General features: G+C 34.3%; 1 long non-coding RNA gene across 1 annotated transcript in view; it reads right to left on the reverse strand.

Annotated features, from left to right (window-relative positions):
- Positions 1-11,475: 11,475 nt before the first annotated feature.
- Positions 11,476-14,642, reverse strand: part of LOC122800179 — a 6,550-nt gene continuing 3,383 nt past the window's right edge. Inside the window, exons 2-3 of the long non-coding RNA XR_006364545.1 lie at positions 11,876-11,998; positions 11,476-11,782 (exon numbers count right to left, since the gene is read on the reverse strand). This is a non-coding gene — a long non-coding RNA (uncharacterized LOC122800179). The remainder of the gene's footprint in view (positions 11,783-11,875; positions 11,999-14,642) is intronic.

Here is a 14,642-nt window from a genome sequence, read left to right on the forward strand (position 1 = left end):
TTGGTCAAATGAGAGGTGAGTAAAAGGGAACAAAAATACCTTTTGATCTAAACAAAATCCCTATAAATTGAGCAATTTGAAGGGACTTTCGACAGTGAGCATATGTTGGTTGAAAGTTAATTCACTTTTTCACATAAATTCCCTAATCCCGAACAACTTTGTCAACTCTTAGGGATATATTGTCAACGTGGTAGCTCCCAGGGGTAGATGATTTCCCAAAGGATACAATAATCCATTTTTGGTATTTGGTTTTAGTCTATGATTTTGGCACCAGTTATTTGTTTGGGACAAACTTTCCTGCAGGATGGCCAAGTTATTTGCAGATTCAGTGACTGCTCCAAGTTTGCAGTCATCTGTAAACTTAAACAGCCAGAACCCATTGGTATTGGCTTTTAGTACAAAGAAGTATTTACCAAGCATGAGAAGTCCCAGCACTGAATCCTGGGGGACTCCACTTGTGATTGGTCTTTTTGTACAGGTAACTTCCACTATTTTGATCTCATGTGTCCTTTCTATGATCCAGTGGGCAATCTAGCAGGGAATGTAAGGATTTATTTCTAGTTTATTTAGCTCTTATTCTCTCTGAGTGGAGAATTGTGTCAAATGCATTGGCCAGGTCAAGGTATGTGGTGTGCACCATTTTAGTTCATCTCTTACCTGGTGACCTTTTCAAAGAAGTTCACCAGGCTATGTAAGCATGACCTACCCTTGATGAATCCAAACTGAGATGGAGCCAGTGTTTGGAGGTTCCTCTACATCCTTATTTATACGTTCATGATAAATCTTTCCATGACTTAATATATGAGGCTGGTCAGTCTTACGGGTCTGTAATTGCCTTGGTCTGTGGAAGGTCCTCCCTTATACAGGAGAATGACTAGCTGTTTTCCATTCACTTGGCACAAAACAGTGCTATTTAGGGGTGGCTAAATCACGCTTCATACTAGTTAAGATACATACATGGATATTGTAAGATCTCATTGATGTAGTATTTTTAGCTTTTGATAATGCTTTAATGACTTGGTCTTGAGTTATTCATAAGTATGAAACAGACTCCTATTTGGTATAAGAAATAATCATATGATACACAGACTATTGTATTAAATGGGTTTAATATGAATGTTCTATTGTAGAGCAAGTACATTTTCTTTTTCATAGTTAAAACAGCTCAAGGAAGAATGAGAAGTGAGTACAGCTGCACATGAAAAAGACAATCCAAAATGTAACTAGATGATCTACAGCAGTTGTGAAAAATGTAAGTGAGGCATAGCTGAAGAGCTCTGTATAAAGTGTAGCTATGCATATAATAAAAAGAAATGTCCTACATTTAATATTGTGTGAAGCAGCTGTACAGCAGAAATCATCTTATGAAACTGTGTAAAATGTGAAAAGCAAATCTATATTCATAAGAATGCATATTGTAATAACTGGAAGATGATTTATTTGTGTACACAATATGGATGGATATGATGCAGTGCGTGCAGGGAATGAAAGTAACTCAAAGAACTTGAGACAGAAAGTCAGAAATCTAAGCAGAGAACATCAAAATTAATGGTCAAGGTGTGAGGTTCAAATTGGACACAGGGAAGAGTGTTATATCTGTTAAAATGTACAAAACAGTGAAGCTAAAAGAAATTAAAGTAAATTATGTGCAAACTACATACATATTGAGTGGTATTCATAGTCTTGGCAATTTGTACTGGTCGCTCCTATGTGCAGCCTCAGAGTGATACATAGAGGCCAGTTCCTCATATACATGGTAGCCTTCAATAAATGTATGCAAATAAAGCACTAATGAGACTAAAATGAGAAATGCTGTCGAACTCCTTATGCTAAGTGTCCCTCTTCTCACCTGTTTGTGATTCATAGTCATTTGTTGACACATTTCCATGTCATCCACAGATACATTATAAAAGGCAAAAATGCACCTTTTCTGTGTAATATGCATTTGGCAAAATGTCTGTTGTTGCTGCCATCACAGATATTTCTTGGCGTGAGGTGTTTGTCTTGACTGAACCAAAACCACTTGAGCCCATGGTACTCATTGGCCAAAAATGCAAAGATACAGACAAAAGAACAACCCATTTTAAGGTCATTACATGAAGCTGTTGGCCAAAATATTGCTTACGTCTGAATATAGAAATAAGAATTACAAATGCATTTCCATTTCAGATAATTGGAACAGAATCTTCAAATATATTGGGTCATTTCACTGACAAACTCTTATGTGGCAAAATAAGTTTCATAATGCACATACAAAGAATGATGATTTACTTTATGAGCATGCATATTTTATGGTCTGGGTTGTTTCCCAGGAGTTTATCATATACAGACAGATCTCTCTTTTTACCAGTAGTAACTGCTCCAGAGAAAAAATCAGTAGTTCTAAGGAGTAGAGTATGAAAGGAATTAAGCATAATCCTTACCAAGTAAATTGACATGATAAGAAAGCAAATGAACTCATTTACTGACTAGCATTGGTTACTAATGTGAAGCATGACAAAATCTACTCTTACACAGGCCCACTAAATCATAATAAAGCTATAAAGACAGAACGTCATGCACTTCATTCAACTGAAACAGTAGTGCCAGCTCTATCAAATATGAAGAACCATTTTCAACCTGATGTTAACTTGGATGCTATCACATTCATATAACAAGAATATAATAAAATAAAATGGCAAAATCTTCTATAACTATATAAACAGCAAAAGAAACGCACTATAATAGAAAGCAAAAAAAAAATGAAAACAATAAGTTATGCAAATAAAATAATCTCTAAATCAAGTACCTTCAACTGCATTCAGGTTTTAATCCTAATGGCTTCAAGATGCCATATTTAAGAATAAGAACACTTTCTTTATATAGAGGTGCATTTTTAGCTAAACATCTGCCATTTCTATTTTCTCTGCCTTGTTCTAAAATAGTGTTTTTGTATATTTCCATTTAATATTCATAGCTCCTTATTACATCTTGACTTGTTTGGGGTGCTGATGTCCTTATTGCGTCTTGACATTTTTGGGGGCTGGTTTCCTTAATTAAGTGACTTACCTATTAATAATGGGCAGCATAAGAAAGGGGTAGGTGTATGCAGCAAAAGACACTAAGATTTTTTTTTTTTCAATAATAATTCTTTATTTTTTTTTCCAAATGTTAATACAATACTACAACATATTTACAATATATACAGGAATGCTTCCAACAGTTGCATAGAGTCATTATACATAAATATATACTTCTAAATAGGTATTACAGAAAAAGAAAATAAAATCTAGTATCAATATAAGGCTTATCTATAGAAAACTCCATAATTAGTCTGTACTTCCCAGAGAAAAGTGGATTGGAACCTTAAGCTAAGACAATGTTAAAGATTTGCTCCCATATTTTTGTATTATTTACACTTTTCTTATGATCATTAATTAATAATTTGTGTGCTAAGATATGTTTTATCGCTACACTCTTAAAGTTTTCCCATGAAGTCTGGGATGGATTCAACCAATTTGTAGCTATATACAGCTTCATTAACAAAAAAATATTTACGAGTATGATCCTTTGGGATCTATCTAAATTAATTGGCGGAATATGCAAAATCATAAACTCCCAAGAAAGTGTAGACTGTTGATATCCCATTTTTTGTAGTTGGAATTTCAAAGAATTCCAGAGTTTAAAAATACATTTGCAACCCCAGAACATGTGTAAAAGGTCAGCTGTTTGATCTATACAATATGGGCATTTGGGTGAATTTTTTGAGTTAAATTGATGTAAAGTGAGACGCGTATAATGCACATTATTAAATATCATCAACTGAGTAAATAATAACTTTTGAAGGGACACTGATTTTAAAGTTAAATTAATGACACTAAGATTTTTAATCAAGGGTGTCACATGGAAGTCATAATTTCACATTTATATTCATATTGTCATAACAGAGAGAGCTGCATGATAATGAATATCAGGGCATAAAAGATAGGGGAAGACAGAAAAAATACAAGGTCACGGCCAGTATATATGTGATATACTATACCAGATAAACTGCTCATTGTTTGTTAATAATTATGAAGATAAGTAATATTTCCATATGTGCATTAATATTTTCAAAATAAAGTGACTTACAAACTATTGCATGGAATCAAGGGAACCACATTTGATTCCAAATAAAATTCTCATTGATATTTTCACTGTATTTTGTATATTTTGAGACATAATCAATGTTATTTGTAGTGAAATGTGTCATGTTTCTGTAAAAAGCACAGTAAACAATAATTCTAAAGTGATTTTTTTGTTGCTGTTGTGTAAAAACTCATGTCTGTCTGAGCAAATGTGCTCTGATACTGTATGTATATGGTGCACAGTGTATATAAAGTTGTTTGTGAATGATTAGAGAAAGAAACATAATTCTAAATATGTGTACATTATATTACTGTACTGATGTAACAATTGTGAATGCACTAGCTACTATCACTGTAAAGAATGTTTCACTGATAACATTGTTTTTTTTACCTTTTTACTAGTATTTATTCTTCATATGATATTTACATTTGTTAGGCTTATGCTTTTAACTTGATTTTTCAGAAAATGCTCTGGAAAGTAATGGTGTATGTAGGATACTAGTGGTGTGACATACCACATCTCGGTGGAATTAGTGAGTTAAACATAGCTGGTGTGGCATAAAAAAGATGAGTTTAAAGAGTTATACTAGTGCTAGTAATAATGCATCTATAGTGAACAAATATTTGCATATGTGCAGTTTAGATATTTACATAATTCGCTAGATGTTAGGGTGGACAGTATTAAATTATTTCCTTTTCACTGTTTCCATTAGTTCTCTTCTAGATGCTGTAATTGAAAGTGAAGTCTTGGCCAGCTGAGAGCGAAAATCCAGAACTAACTCCTGCCTGCCACTCATGGCAGGTATCATAGCTACAACACTTCATGCCCTGACACAATAAACTTTTTTTTGCCACCACTGTAATGAAAATCATCCATCCTTCCTTGTCTCCAGCATCCCAACACTCACACCCGCGTCACTCTGAATTACTGCCTTTTCAGAGCTACAGACATCTTTACCCACCAAAAGCCAGTCATTAACTAAAGTAGGCTGTTCTTTTGTTTTCTTCAACAATCAAAGAAGGGTCAAAAAATGAAACGATGTAACAATACTCTGAATCTTCAGTATTATCTTGCTTCTTATCCTGCATAACATCAGAATGGATTTTTCATTCAGTGTTGGAATTACTCCTAGCATCATATTGATGTAATGATATTGCCATAATTCGCTCAAGATAAAATGTGTGTGGAAATCCTTCTGACAATGGAAAATGCTATGATCCCACATATGATTTAATAAATGTAGTACTATTGTATTCCAAATATTCAATACTACTACCCCAGTCATACAGTATAGTAACTGATTTCTTAGGTGTTCATAATGAAATTCATTGTAAGCTTTCAGATGGATGTAAGACACAGGTTTTTTTCAGTTAAAGAAGAGTTCAGGCCTTTGCTATGGAACATCTACCTGGCAAAAGATTAACATTTTTGATGTTGTTATTCATTTCCTGAGGTCTTAACAACTGCATGATGAAAATGTAATCAAAAATTGAAATTATTAAAGTTATTTATTTATTTGTTGCCTTTTGTTTTTACTGTGGAAAGTCTGACTGGGCACAGGACCCATTTTCACTGGAGGTCTGCAGAAAAAGGCTCCAATATACAAACAACAGTAATAGTCAAAGTGACACTAACATTTGAAAGGCAATAACATACAATAGTCTTTACAATATTTTCCAAAACAGAGACAACTGCATTTCAAATCTGCTAAAATACACATGCAAATAGTTTGTTGCTATTTTCAACAGAAAGCAAAATGTCTTATAAGTGGTATAGTGGTGAGAGAGAGAGCTAGAAATGAGAAATAGAAGACAGGTTAATTGAGGATGAAGGAGTTAACAAAAGGGTGATAAGTTACAAATACTAGTAGGAGAGAATATGGTAGAAATTTGAGCAGGGAGTAGGTTGCAGAGGAGGGATGTGCTAATCTGGTGCAGTACATTTGTAAGGCCAGGAGTTGAGTAAGGAGCAGGAGTGGCTCATGCTATCATACTGCAGGACTGCAGCCCACTCAAGAGAAAGAAAAAGAATTTTGCAAAATTGAGAGTCCAACTGACTGTTAAAGTCCCAGAACTGCACATGCATGCTCAGTGACTAGTTCTATAACTCCAGACTGCTGTTAAACCAGTCCAGATTAATAAGAGAAGGCATCAATGTATAGAGGTCTATGTGGTTTGTAACCACAGAAAGTGGAAGGGGATCAGACTGCCATGTCTGCAGTCATGTATGTGACATGTATGGCTACTGATTAGTTCTCTCGGCTCTCGCTGCAAGGTTTGTTATTTTGTGGGTGATGTGAAATGAACAAAGCTGCTGCAAGGGAATATTCATCTCCACCAGGATGGAATGAAGCAAGCTACTGCAAGGGAATATTCATCTCCACCAGGAACGAAGGTGTGTGTGTGTGTGTGTGTGTGTGTGTGTGTGTGTGTGTGTGTGTGTGTGTGTGTGTGTGTGTGTGTGTGTGTGTGTGTGTGTGTGTGTGTGTGTGTGTGCAATGCCCCAGTAAAATATACATGGTGGGTAGAGTTACTCAGGCTCAAACCCTATACCTTGGGTACAGGAAACAAGAGCCAGAATTCCCTACCCACCACCACTTGTGAAAACTGTCCAGATTTTTGCCTCATATTTTTGTTCTGTTCTGTTCCTCATAAAATCTGTGGTTTTCTAGATTTTTGTAATCAGAGAAAGATTGAATTTACTAAATAATGGCAGGCATTTGAATTTCAGACTTCATATTCTTCAGAAAATACATGGTAACACAAAACCTTTTATTCTAGCAATTTTCTAAGTTTATAAGACCAATATTTGAAAATTGTCCCTATTTTTGGGGCTGTATTCCCCCATTAATGGCTTTGTCCAGGTTTTTTGTGCTAAGATGTTGAGACCTATGGTGAGAACTGAATTCACTGAATATGTTTTGGAGCTATAGTCCCCCATTATTGTCTTTGTCCAGGTGTTTTGTGCTAAGAGGTTGAAAGCTATGGTGATAACTGAATTCACTAAATGATAGCCAATTAAGTTTCAGTCTTCCTGTCTTTCAAGAAACAGCTGATTTGACATAGACTGTACTCCACAGGGTCCCGGTTCAAGACTTGACAATGAAACACATGGTGGTAGCACAACATTTTATTCTAGCAACTTTCCAATATTATACAAGCAATGTTTAAAATGTGTCCCTGGTTTTTGGGCTTTTGTCCCCTCAATAAATTTTGGCCTTTTCCAGATTTCTTGCACTGCAAATTTGAGAGATACAGTTGTGTGTCAAGTGGATTTTACAAGGAGCTGAGAGCTTCAGGGGAAGAGAAATTTAGTGCTGCTTATGCTGAGTCTGCTTGCATTGTTAAAGCTTTTAATACAGAAGGTTGTTGGTTCTACTCCCACAGTATGTAGATGCATTACTGATACTGTACTGTGTTGTACTTTTAAAGGGAGTGGATGCTGCAGTCCTGATAATGCCCTCTTTGGCAGAGATACCTAGTAACTATAAACCTGTTGTCAGTTTGCCATCCATTCCCTATTGCAATATTACTAGCTTATCATTTTTTAATGTAACATAGGCTTATTCCTCACAGGCAACAGGCACTTTATTTGTAGATGAAACAATGAAATATAAAGTTGCTTTCTAGCAGCAACATCTTCATTAATTACAGACCTCTTTAATGTGGAGTTATTTAGATAACTTTTACTTCTGCACAGATTGCGCATATTTACTGATACTGATAAATTGTAGAAGTTTGAGTAGACTTTTATTATGGAAATGTTCTGAATTGGGCAATTTTGTCATTATTGGTGCATGCATTTTGTTTCATTGTTTACTGGAAAAATGCTCAAAACAATAAATGTAAAGTTCCCTATAACAACTCTAAAGTATTATACAAGGAATATAATTTAATACAATCAGGAAGGTGAATCAAAGAACACATGTATGTTTCATGTGCAATGGGCCTATGATTTGAAAACAGCTCAAAATTAATCTGTATCTGCCACTGTTCAGTTGTATTTTCTTTGAATGTAGGTTTCAATGCTGTTTCAATTAATGTGAATTTAAAGGGCAGAGAAATTTTAATGCTAAGTCTATTTTCATTGTGAGACTGCATTGCTTTGTTTAGCAGATGCCTATTAGTGTTTGTGCAGTAAAATGTAAAATAAAACATTTAAATTAAATCCACATCATCATAGAAGTAAAGTAGTATGTATGAAATTGCTAAGTAATGGGACATTGGAATGGCTGCATGATTTTGTGAGGGGGGTGGCAAACTCAAAGACAGCCCTGGCTGAACTATACCTCTCAACTGTCCAGATTTTCACAGAATTAATAGATTTTTGCTTCTTATTTTTGGTTTGCTCCTCATAAAATTTGTGGTTTTCTGGCAAATCATTTAGGAATGAGGTCACTAAATAATAACATACATCGATTTTCAGACTTCATACCCTTTAGAACAATGCATTCTAAAGCAAGACCTGTTATTCTATCAGCTGTCTATACAAGTGCTACAAGAGCAATTTTTGTATTGTTTGTTTGTTCCCCCAATATATTTGGCCTTGTTGAGATTTCCTGCATTACGAGGTTGAGAGGTGCACACAAATAAATCACTTTATAGAGTTAGGTATATTCAAACCTCTCAACTGTCCCCAATTTTGGCTCAAAATATTGCTCTCCCCCTAATAATCCCTATGCAAAATAGCAATTTTGAAAGAAAACACGGATGATTTACAATTAATAAATAATTGTAATAATCAGAGTTATAGATTACTTTTATTTCAAAAATGCATATAGATTCTCTTATTTTTGTCAGCTGCTCAACTTAGTACTAATATTAAAAATGTGTCCCTTCTTTGACAGGTTCCTAGTTGTACTGTGTGGCTGTTGTATATTTTTCCATCACATTTTTGGTCCGTTTTCATAAAATTGTGTTTTTTCTGGCAAATTAGTAGCAAATTATTAAAGACTAAAGTTAGAAAATAATGACAGACATTTGAGTTTCAGATTTCATACCCTTCAGAAAATTAATACTAATGCAAGACCTACTATTCTATTATCTTTCTAAGTTTATACGGACAATATTTAAAAATTATCCTTATTTTCAGACCTTTGTCCCACTTCTGTTTATGGCTTTGTCCAGATTTCTTGCTCTGAGGTTGAGAGGTATGACAAATGTGTCAGGGCCATTACCGTCAGCAAGAGACATTTCAAATTGTGACATACTTGACATACTTGTTGTACCCCACTCTCCAGAGTAGTGATTCTGGATGTGTCCAATCAAGGCAAGGAGCAGTTATGCAGTGTAAGTAGAGTATCCCCCATCCAAGGTAAACATAAGTACTACAGTGGCTTTTCATCTGTCCTTGATTTATCAGAATGGTCTGGTTCTCTGTCATATTTGTATCGTGTTGATTTATGCTTCTTATTATTCAGAAAATGCATTTTGTTGCAGTGCCTGTTGCTCTGTGTTTAAATAGCAATTCTTTAATGACCATCAGGTAAGCTTGTCTGAGACTGTAATATGCAAGTAAGCTTTAATAAGCATACTGTTAAAGAAATATCAACATCGAAAGCCTTTTTGTTGTTGCCATGCAGAGAATATTTACATAACTAGATAACATATAACCCTTAGGTATTGAAATGAATATGACAGTATTTAATAAAGGACTGGATTACAGTATTTTCAGAAGCTCATTATATTTGTTGGAGACTTGCGGTCATCTTTGCAGGCTTTACCCGTAAAGTAAACAGAATGTCAATCTATCATGTGTGATCCATAACCTGTGCAATAATCTTTTAAACAATTTATCTTGAGCTTGTTTCATATTTACTGTTCATTTTTTACTTTGATCATGTTTACCCCATGAAACAAGTAGATAGTTGTTATCATGCTGCAGGTCTTTTTTGGATAAGAAACATTTTTACAAGTGGGGATATCACAGACATTACTACTTTCAGCATGTTACTTGGTACTTTTATAAAGCTGAATATAAATTATATTTAGAACTGCAGTGCAAGGAGAAGTGGTTTGAGTTGAGTGCTGCTTGTTTTTTATACTTGATTTTGACTGGCATTCCGGTAACATATTTCAAAAAGTAATTTATTTTTTCTGCTTCACAACATTTTTGTTTCCATCTAGATATTAAGTAAGCTGTCATGTAGCCAATGCATTGAAATATTTTTTTTTTTTCTGCTCCACTTCATTTTGTCTTGATTGGACTCTCATAATGATGGTTTGGCACCCAGGACAGTGTATTTAATTAAAGTCCCAGTTTTTGTGGTTTTGAGAATAGCTCCACCCCTATCTAGTTGGCCATACTCCTTCCCATTGTCCTCACCCATTCAGTTGTCTCCTGCAGCTCCCCTTTGATTTGAAGTCACCAGCCACCACTGATAAGGAGATTTTAGTTGTAGTTTGTATGGTTTTAGTGAGCAGTCTAAGCATAAATTTAATTTAATGAATACAGTCTCAAAACACTGGATATATTTTTGTTTACTTTCATTAGCAATATCATATTATCATTTATTCAAAAGTCACAAAAAAGGCTTTTGTTTTTGCTGTCAGCTGCAAGCGTAGGGTCAGGATTAGCAGTTGGTATGAAGTGAGATGAATGATAAGGTAAGGATCTCAGCATTTAATGAAAGATGGAGGGGAGGTAGAACATTGCAGCTTGAACCCGTATGGTAGGGCATTGCAGCTTGAACCAGTATGGTAGGGCACTGCAGCTTGAACCAGTATGGTAGGGCATTGCAGCTTGAACCAGTATGGTAGGACATTGCAGCTTGAACCAGTATGGTAGGGCATTGCAGTCTGAACCCATACCTTTTAGTAGGAATGTTCCCTGCTTATCTGTACACTCTACTTGTTTATTATCCTTGCATAGCAATGATTCTGAGCATGTATTTGGACTGTCCTCAATCACATAACATGTTGGAGTGAGTCTCCAAGTACATGCAGAAAGGTTAACTAAAACAATCCTGATATCTACTGTGTAGATCCCTGCTGTAGTGGTTCATGCCAATATCTTATTAAGCTTAGAAATCAGGCTTGTAGCCCACTCTAACCTACCAATGGTGTCTCCACTATCCTAAACAATCTCACTTTATGGGTACTTTATGCAACTATGCTGCTCCTTTGCCAGTGAAATCGCAAATCAGATCAGTGCATCAAAACATGTAGCACTAAAAAATCTTTCTCTTAGATTTTATTTATACATTAAACCTCTATAACATTTGATAAGCACTCATTTTAATACATTCTCTAGTAAACACACTGATCTGTAAAATATAGACATTTTTTAGAAAATGTTGTGATTCTCAAGCAAAAAATGCAGCTTAAAAACTTTTCATCAATAATTTATTTATTTACTGTGCCTGTTTTTCCCTTCTTTGCCAGCTTCTTGGGTTCCCAGTATAGTTTACAAATTTGTGCATATTTTCTATATGCAAACATTGTACAATCAGTATGAGCATAAGCATTTCAAAACAATAAATATGTAGTTTTATATAATGAATACAATAAATAAAATAATTAATAAATAAAAACACAACAAATACATTATCTGTAAATTCCAAAATAATTAACAGTCACTGTGTTTGCTACAAAAATCTGATATAATCTTTCAGGATTTGTAAAAATATCCTTGGAGTTCGCTCTTCTGTTACACATTCCATGGAGTGGTTAATATCCTTGAATTACAAAAAACAATATGTTAAAGTAGTAGGGATTATATGCAGTAAGTGCTGTAGTTAGCATTTGAGATAAATTAAGAGGTGACTTACAGGTTTTTTAATGTGTTTCTTCATTGCTCTGAAGTTTTGAGAAATCTTTGATAATTCTAGAGACATTTCAGTAAAGTGTTTTTTCAACTTATTTATTCCTTGTGAAAAGACTGTATCACATTCCTATAACAGAAAAACGTATTTATTAAAATATGATATTTAAAAAAGTGAAGGCTAAAAACATTTATATGGCATATATTTTTGACACAATTTGTGTATTCGTTCAGAAAATTACAGACAGGTACAACTGAAGCTACCAGATACCATCTTCTCAAGTAATATTAAGAGATTTCAATGTTTACTAAACCAGAGAAGCAGACAACCGTGTATGTAAAACAGTGTAAAATAAATATTATACAATGACTGGCCATTAACATTCCAAAATGAGCATGTCTAATTGGTCAGATGAACTACCATGCCAGCTGTAAATCAAGAATATACCAACGATAAAAGTATGGCCGCTAAACTGTCATTGAATGGCCACACTTTTGTTTTTCTGTTGTTATGTGGTAGACATGCATTAGTCTGAATGAAAGAAACTGAAATGCATATCATTATTTAGTGACTTCATCCCCCATAAAAGTTGTTTTTTTCCTACAAATCAGTGATGGACAAAGTCACTAAATAATGGCAGGCATTTCAGTTTCATACTTTCTTTCCTTCAAACAATGCACACATATTCACATTTTTTTTAAATAAAAGATCAAAAGGTATGCACAAGACCACAGAAAATACAAGGAAATTCAGGTACATTCTACAAACTAAAACATACCTGATTTGTCTTATATTTTCCTGTCTCTCTCGTACCTCTAAACTGTGGTGAAGTTACTTTTTTTTTCTTTCAAAAAAATAGCAACAGAAATCGTCCTTTCTCCATTGCTTGCTTGCTAAATCAGTGATGTACTGCATAAGCCTGGGAATTCAAGTCCCATACGTATGCCCAGTACGCAATGAAACAGCACAATCAGGAAAGAACATGGAAGAAAATCATGGCGCCATTATACAAAGACATTATTTAACAAAAGTAAGTCATTTTTTTCTTAAATAATGTCATTGTATAATAGCAATAACCAACTCCTTGGTGTGGTATATTGAAGACTTACCCATACTACATCTATGGTAACTAGTAGGGTTTCTGTACCTGTAAAAGTGTAATTTTTAAGAAGGTCTAAGAACACCCAATAATCTTTCAAAAATATGGAGTTTTAACAACTAAGGAGTTCAGCAAATGGTCCAAATAATGGGAGATGATAACAGTTTTACCCCTTTTGGCTGACACTATGGGTATAAAGGGTGGGTTGGTCACATCTTTATGTATCTTTGGAATACCAAAGGTTCTTCCACATAATGAAATTTATAGGTGTTTAAATTAATGTAATTTTTAATTAACAATTCCATCAAAAGTTGGTCTATATTGTGAAAGTTTCTCCTCACTGTGTCTTTGCTGACTAACTGATAATTCTTTTTGTCATTTAGTAATTCCTTGCTACATGCTTGATAGTCAGAAGTTTTCATTATGACCAACCCATTACCCTTATTGGCTTCCATAAACCTATACTGTTGACTCTTTCCCAAGTCAGTCAAAATTTTCATCTCTCTTTGGTCCCAAAAATACCTTTTACTTTTGTTTCTGTTTTATTTTTATTATAAATTGTATGTGTCCCCTGATTATTACATATACATCGGATGTCACTCTCACACAGTTCATTGAATATGTTGACTGTCAATGTTAATTTTGGGTTCACATTACTTGGTTTTCTACATTCAGTGTTGTTTCTATGTCGTATTCCATCAAAAACATATCTAAGATTTAATTTTCTGATGTACAGTTTCAAATCTAAAATACTGCCAGTTAATAGAGCTTTAACAGCAAGTAAAAAATAAAAACCTTTTTCCAAAGCTTTTGTTTGAGTTTCGCTAAGCGATAAATCACTAAGGTTGTATATTTTGCATAAAGGTACTATTTCTTTTGATATCTCCCCTTCTTCTTGTTCCCCAGGTTCCCCTTCCCTTTGGCAGTGGTCACATTGTTGCCTGTCTTGGATAACTTGTGGGGAAAAGGGTTGTTTGGACCATGTGAAACATCATTGTTACTGCTAGTACCTTCCCCTGCTTCATTTATTACATTTCCACTATCTGCATTGTTATTCTGATTATTTTCAACAGAATTATCCTTGTCACATTTCTGGTACTCTTGGCATCTCTAAAGCCATTAGTAGTACCTTTTCTAACAAGACCATTTGATTTTTGATTCAAAACAAAAGCTGTGTTGTTTGCATAAGCTAAAGAATCTCGAGCCAGTTTGTTACACTTTCTATTAGTTAAAGTTGCCATATGCCTTTGAAGTTTAGCTTCAATACCATCATAAAATGACTTAAACATACCAAACTGGCCATGGTTTACAATGTTTTCATTCAATTCACATATTTCTTGTTTTAACACAGTTATCTGACTGCAGTTGTGCTTAATTAAAAGTTTAAAGCCTCTATCCCTGCATTGTTATACACATTAACTAAATATTTAAAAATGCTATCAGTTTCCTTAATACCATTTGGAAACCTATAGCATCTTAAGCCAAACAGCACTTGTCTGCATTCTACACAAGTATGTAAATAAAAGTTAGCATTATGAAATTCTGTGACAAATGGAGTCAAATCTATTTCATCCAACACAAAAAAATAAATTTCTTGAAGTTAGAACACTCCAAAGCATGTTTGGCTAAAGCATTATTAGTATCTTTACTTCTAATAGCCAAATGATGTTCGTA

This window comes from Protopterus annectens, chromosome 4.part0 (genome assembly GCF_019279795.1).
Source record: "Protopterus annectens isolate FY-2018-M chromosome 4.part0, PAN1.0, whole genome shotgun sequence".
NCBI lineage: Eukaryota > Metazoa > Chordata > Ceratodontiformes > Protopteridae > Protopterus > Protopterus annectens.